General features: G+C 45.6%; 1 pseudogene; it reads right to left on the bottom strand.

Moving 5' to 3' along the window:
- Positions 1–2,085: 2,085 nt before the first annotated feature.
- On the bottom strand, positions 2,086–4,084 carry LOC138155155 (renalase pseudogene; annotated as a pseudogene).
- Between the last annotated feature and the right edge of the window lie 2,842 nt (positions 4,085–6,926).

The raw sequence follows: 6,926 nt of genomic DNA, 5'->3' as shown, positions 1-6,926 counted from the left end.
GTGGTGCCAGGCAGTCCTCTCTGACCTGGGATGAGGAATGGTGATGATGCTAGGAATGTCATCAGCTTCCCGTCGCCCTGAATTTCCTGGTGCTGCTATTGCTTCTGCTCCCCAGAAAACAACAAGGATGTGGTATCATCTACAGCATGGACCAGATCATTTAGCTGGGACTCAGTCCTTCAGAAACGATGGGGGAGGAAGCAGTCTAAGCCTTGGATTTCTGAGCTCTGTTCTCTCGGGTCAGGCACTCCTCCAGGGCCCTGTTACCGGGTTTGCTTTGTTTTTGCCATCCCTCCGCCTCAGTTTCTCTCTTCTTCCTTCAGTGTTTTCTATGTCAAGCTTTTGCATCCCTGATATCAGTGTTGAGCAGTGACAGACCTTATGAGACCCTATCAAAGGGTGTGCAATGGTAGGTGCAATATCCTAACCCCCCCCCCCCCCCCCCCCAATCCATGCAAATTAGGCTACTTTTTCCTTAAAAGGTATCCTCAAGATTTCATTGGTTCAGAGGACTGAAGGCTCTGCCTGTTGCCATTGGTTCCTGGCCACTGAGTACAAACAGACATGAACTCCAGGTACTCTTTGCTGCTTGGCTGGCAAAGCACTATGGGAAACTCAGAAATAGGAGAGGTTTGTTTTTTAACTGAATGAACTCACGTTATCCTTAATTCATATTCTGGTTAAATATCCTTTCCCTATCATGGCTAAGTAAATTTTGTTTCGTGAACTGTTGAGTGTAGATGGTTTCATTGCAATATCAGTCTTCAGCTACTGCCAGGGCACTGGTCTGAGTCAGGCCCTGTTCAGAACATTACTTTAGTAAATATCCTCAGCTAATTAAGTCTGGCTGACTTATTGATATTAGTTGATAATTAATGAAGGAAGCACATCAGTAGGGTCCTGTGAGCTATAGTATTAACAAACCACTCACTATCAGGGGTGGGGAACTTTTGGCCTCAAAGCCACACTTGCCTTCTAGGTCCTCAAGTGCAGTCCTTTGACTGAATCTAACTTCACACAACAAATCCCCTCAATAAAAGAATTTGTTCTGTAAAACTTGGACTCAGTCAAAAGGCCGCACCTCACCTGAGGACTTAGAAGGTCACATGTGACCTGGAGGCCGCCGTTTCGCCCACCCCTGCACCCATTAACATCCCCTAGAACCCCGAGGGGAGCAGTAGCAAGCAGCTTTCCAGGGACTCAACCTGCTTCTCTACATGTGGGTTGGGAAGATGCCCAAGTCTATGCTCATGAGTGGTGTCATTAAAAGCATTTGGGAGGGGGTGGCTAGGTGGCCCAGTGAATAGAGCACCGGCCCTGGAGTCAGGAGGACCTGAGTTCAAATGTGACCTCAGACACTTACTGCTTATTAGCCATGTGACCTTGGGCAAGTCACTTAACCCCAATTGCCCTGCCTTCCCCCCTCCAAAAAGCAAAAAAACAAAAACAAAAAAAACCCAACATTTGGGGTCTGTTCATGTAGATGCATATGTTTATTAAAGGCTTCTGTTTCCTTTCTGACCTTTCACCCCAAAGCCTACCCACCTAATTGGCCACTAGTTCTGGATAGAGCAGAATGCTGCTGTGTGGTTTTGTGTGCAGTCTGATTTCTCAGAACCCGAGCTAGAGCCAGACTAGAATCCAAGAGAGTGGTGGCGAGGCAAAATCAGCATGTCTCCTCCAAAACTCTTTCAGTGAGTGTTTCTATTGGCGGTTTGTCTATTAGTACTAACACTGTAGTTGATGTAGCATAGAGTTTGTTGTTCAGCTGTTTCAGTCATGTCTAGTGCCCTCTCCATAATGTTTCCTACAACAAATATGCCCTGTCACAGAAGAAGCATTAGTGGTATCATCACCTATACACCTCCAGGCTACAGCATCAGTGAGCTATGATCAAGCTGACCCTGTTTCACTCCTCTCTCCACCTTCCTTGTCCCAGGCTATTGAGCACCCATGTTTCTCTCTCTCTCTCTCTCTCTCTCTCTCTCTGGACAACTTTCTTGGAATTTTATTCAATAAAGTAGAAGAAGATATTCTGAAGAAAAAAGAATAGGCTCAAGTCCTTTGGGGAAAATCAGCTCTCAATTAGGGGTCACGAGAGAGAAAGTCAGAGTGACGTGGGCTCTGCAGATGAGGTTTCACGGCCTCCACGATGCATAGGGAGGATTCCAGGCACCCATCAAAGTTGGACCGAGTGAAGCTGTCCCCCCCACAGATGAGCGAGGGGTTGTGATGAAGAGTCATTTGTCCTGGGCAGCTGGGGATGGCCTGTGTCACCCAGAGCATGCCCACTGGTGGCCCGTGGTACTGGTTGCTGTAAGCAGGCCCGGCAGGATGCTGCTCACTGGCTGCAGCATCGCTTCCTGCATGTCCTCAGTGCTTTCCTCCAAGCTCTCCATTCCAAAGGAGGTGGTGGTGGGGATGACCACTGAGGGGCCTGAGTCATCTGCATCCACTCCCCGCTTCCTATTATCTCTGGAGATGAAGCAGATATAGGGAGTTGTTGAGGAGGTACAGGGCAACCCAGGAGACGTCAGTCTGAGTGCCAGCTTCATAAGAGAGGCCCAGAGAGAAACAGCAGGAACTGATGCCAGTTGTTGCTTCTGACTTTTGCTAATTGAGTTCTTCACATCACCCTGGAGTTGAAGGATTTGGGGAACAGGCACGGTGAGGACGATGCTCTCGAATTTCTCAGACTCTCCCACTCCCTTGTGGACTTCCCACTTGGCATCTCCAAGGCAGATTTCAGTTATACAGTGCCCATAGGAGACCTCCACCCCGATTCTTTTAGATAATGTTTCACAATCCAAGAGGTTCCTTGAGGTGCCACAAAATGGCAATCTCCTTTTTTTGCCACCATTCTTTCAATGGGAGAGGTGAGTGGATTCAAAACACTTTGTGTTAAGAACTCATCATAAAAAATCTGGTGCTGCCGGGCAGATCACATACTGGGCCCCCAGGACTGCCCTGTGCTGGGGTCTCAGGTGCTCTGAGCTGTGGTCATTCTTCCCCCTGGATGGACAGATGGGAAGAGAGGGATCAGAGGGCAGGGGTCTTTATTGGGGGGGATGGGGAAGGGGGACAGAGAGGTGTCTGATGCTAAATTAGGGGTCTGGAGCAAATCAGCACAAGGGACTTTGGGGAAAGGGGAGGAGAGGCTTCAATTCCACTTCTGCCACTTACTCCCTGTGTACTCGATTTTCTGGGCCTCAGTTTCCCCACCTATAAAATGGAGCAGCTCACACTAGACCACCTCTAAGATCCCTTCCACGAAATCTAAGAGACCAGTGACTCACACACACAAACCCCCACACCCACTCCGGGCCTCAGTTTCCCCCTATGCATACCAAGGTCTGAGACCCCGAATGTGAACAAGCCTTGCCCCCCACCCATCTCTTTTTCCTCGATTTCCAAACATAGTCCTATGAGCAGTAATGTGCCACTTTCCTCCAATAACGGGGGCAGGCATAGTCCTTGGCTTCAAGAAACAGGAGACTTGAAACAAGAGTGCTTGGTAGGATTTTGGTAGTAAGGCAGCTGGGAGTAGTGTATGGAGTACTAGAACTGAATTCAAATCTTGCTTCAGAAACCTCCTAGCTATGTGATTCTGAGCCAACCACTTAACCTTTGTATGCCTCAGTTTCCTCACCTGTAAAATGGAGGTAATAACAACAACTACCTGCCAGGGGTCGTCGAAAGGAGAAAATGAGATATTTGCAAAAGTCCTTAGCAAACTTTAAAGCATTATATATATACTAGCTATTATTTGGTTCTTCCATTCTCTGCCCAGAGAATCTCTTTCCTACCCTCATGCATAGTCTTAGAATCATGGAGTTTCAGAGCCAGATGGGACCAAAGAAATCACTTGCCTAATTAGTAGAATAAGTTTCTTTTCAATGTGGCTGCTAGTTTTTCTACAATTTGGTTTCTCTTCTGACAATTTTCTTTTTTCTCCCTTCTTGTGAGTCCCTTTCTAACCCCCCCAAAAAAATAGAAAATGAAAGTTAGCCTGAGGTCAACTGACTATTGGTCCTGCATAGTTACTGAAAATTTGCCTGTCCCCTCCATGGCTTTCAGGGGCCATCTTGTTCAGACAGTGTCCATTATAAGCCAGCTCATTCAGAGCCCCAAAGTTCAGTACTGATCTCAGACAGGTACAGCCTCCCACCCATCCCTGTCCTTCCTTCCCAAAAGCCTGGAGCAGAGACGCCCTTCTATGTGGTTGGGCCACCCGCTTCCCCACCCCCTGACCTTGCAGCCAGGCTGTGCTCTGCCTTGACAAAGAACTCCTTTCAAAGATCGAAATCCAGCTGTGTGAATGATCTAGATTTTGGCTTATTATTGTCTGAGATGCTTAACTTGTATCAGAAAACAGAATCAAGCTCCCAACAATCTGGTCTGACTAACATTGACTTTATTGACCATCATGCCCTGGGGACTTGATATAAAGAAACTATTGTCTGGTCCCCAAAATGAGGACTCAGAGATCCTGAAGAGCCTCTCAAGGTAGATGGAACACTCATCCATACCTAGCTAGGCAGGATAAGACAGAGAATACAGTAAATAAACAAACACTTACTAACAACCTCCTATGTACTGGGCACAGCTAAATACACCCTGGGGATAAAAAGTACAACATGTATAGTTCCTGCCCACAAGGAGCTTACATTCTACTGGGGAAAAGTTGGAGCTACAACAGGTACAGTAGAGTACAGCTAGGTGGCAAAATGGATAGAACATTGGGCTTAGAATTGGGAAGACATCTTCCTGAGTTCAAATCTGGCCTCAAACATGAGCTGTGTGACCCTGGGCAGGTCACTTAATAACCTTGTTTGCCTCAGTTTCCTCAACTATAAAATGAGCTGGAGAAGGAAGTGGCAAACCACTCCAGGAAGAGTTAGACACAACTGAAAATGACTGAACAACAAGTATACACACAAGGTAGTTGGAAGATGAGACAATCAGAACCTATGGGGATTAAGGAAGACTTTATAGAAGAGGTGGCACCTGACCTGAATTTTTCTCTCTCTTTTTTATTTTTTAATTTACATCATTCATTTCCACAAGATTTTGAGTTACAAATTTTCTCCCCATTTTTCCCCTACCCACCACCCCAAAACAGTGATCCCACTGAATATCCCCTCCCCCAATCTGCTCTTTCCTATATCTTCCTCCAGCCCCCCTTTGACTTTCCAGTAGAGCATGGTGGTTCCTATGCCACAGTGTCTGTATATCTTATTTCCCAGTTACATGTAAAATAATAATAATATTTATTTTAAACATTTGATTTTAAAACTTTGAATTCCAGAATCATTCTTTTCCTCCCTAGTACCCATCCTTACTGGGAAGATAAGCAATTCAATATAGGTTGTATATGTGTAGCTATGCAAATAATTTCCATAGTGGATATATTGTGAAAGACTAACTATATTTCCCTCCATCCTATACCACCCCCCACTTATTCCATTCTCTACTTTGATCCCGTCCCTTTTCAAAAGTGGGTTCTTCCAACTTCCCTCCCACCCAGCCTGCCCTCCTTTCCATCATCCCCTCTCATCCCATTCCCCCCCTACTCTCCTGTAGGGTGAGATACCCTATTTAGTGTGTATGTCATTCCCTCCTGTAATAGGAATGGCATTTAAAGATTCCCCTGTATTGGCTTGGTTTTTGGTTTGATTGTGTTAAAACCCAGAGCCTGTTAATCCTGCTTGTGGGATGGACTTGTTGATGTGAAAAGAGAGTGCTGAACTGGGAGGAGCTGGTGACGTAGATTTGGAGAGACACAAGAGAGAGGCAGAAGAATATTTTGGAAGCAGCACCTTTGGAGGCAGAGAGAGACTGAGAGGATTGCTGAGGGCCACTTTGAATTGCCCAGAACTTTGAGAGCTGCCACTCAGAGCTGCCAAGGACTGAGGAGACATGGCTGTTTTGCTGGTACTTTGTCTGTCTGTTTTGATGTTGTTTTGCCAGATTTGTCCACTGATGAAAGACAGTCCTGTTGTTAAAGACAGTCCTGTTGTTGAAGAAGTCCTGGAACCTGGCTGTTGGTTCAGAGCTCCTGAGACTGTTCTGCAGACAGAGAGTGAATACTGTCCACTGGTGAAGGACAGTGCTGTTGTTGCAGAGGTCTTGGAACCTTGCTGTTGGTTCCGAAGCCCTAAAGAAGGATTTTCTTGTTGTATGTTTACAGAAATCCTGGAAGAGGGTTTTGCTAATGTTTTCAGGGGTCCTAGGACTGTTCTGCAGACAGAGAATGAATTGATGAAGAGACTGGCAATGTATCTTGTGGCCTTGCTAAGCTTTGTCTCCCCAGGAACAAAGATTGCTGAGAACTTGCCTCCTGTCAAGATGAAGAAAAGACCTCCATTTGGGTATTAAGTGCTGTGCTTAAACTTCTTGTAACTCTGGCTTAGATTCAATTGTGATTCAGGGGTGGGGAACTTTTGACCTTTTTGTGTTCTATGATTGAACAAATGAATGTACTTTACTTATGATTGGAAACTAATCTCCATTTGAGAAGAGGGGCTTTGTGATGGACTAAATGAAGGTACAGCCTAGGGGTGGAGTAGTATTTAGAACAGCGACTTTGTAATTGATTGAATGAATGTAAGGTCCTGGGGTGGGGTAGTACTTGGAGATTATTTAATCACACTTAGTAAATGCTGTATTTTGAATGATGTCATATTTTGATTTTCTCTGTTCTTAATTTGTCACTGAATGAAATGGAGAGCACTTATGCTGGTATTTTGAACCTTGGGAATTTGCCTTTGCTTGGCATTACATTACACCTCCCTAAGCCAAATGCGATGAGAATAAGGTTGACTCATTCCCTTTTGCCTTCCTGTTCTTAACCTCCATTGTAACCATTTTCCCTTGCCTCTTCTATATGAGATCGTTTACCCCATTCTGTCTCTCCCCATTTCCTC

Source organism: Petaurus breviceps, unplaced genomic scaffold, assembly GCF_028583685.1.
Source record: "Petaurus breviceps papuanus isolate PSGF00001 unplaced genomic scaffold, PetGlider_PUasm1.0 91133, whole genome shotgun sequence".
Lineage (NCBI taxonomy): Eukaryota > Metazoa > Chordata > Mammalia > Diprotodontia > Petauridae > Petaurus > Petaurus breviceps.
Note: the sequence above shows the minus strand (reverse complement) of the source record. Positions and strands in the feature narration are given on the sequence as shown.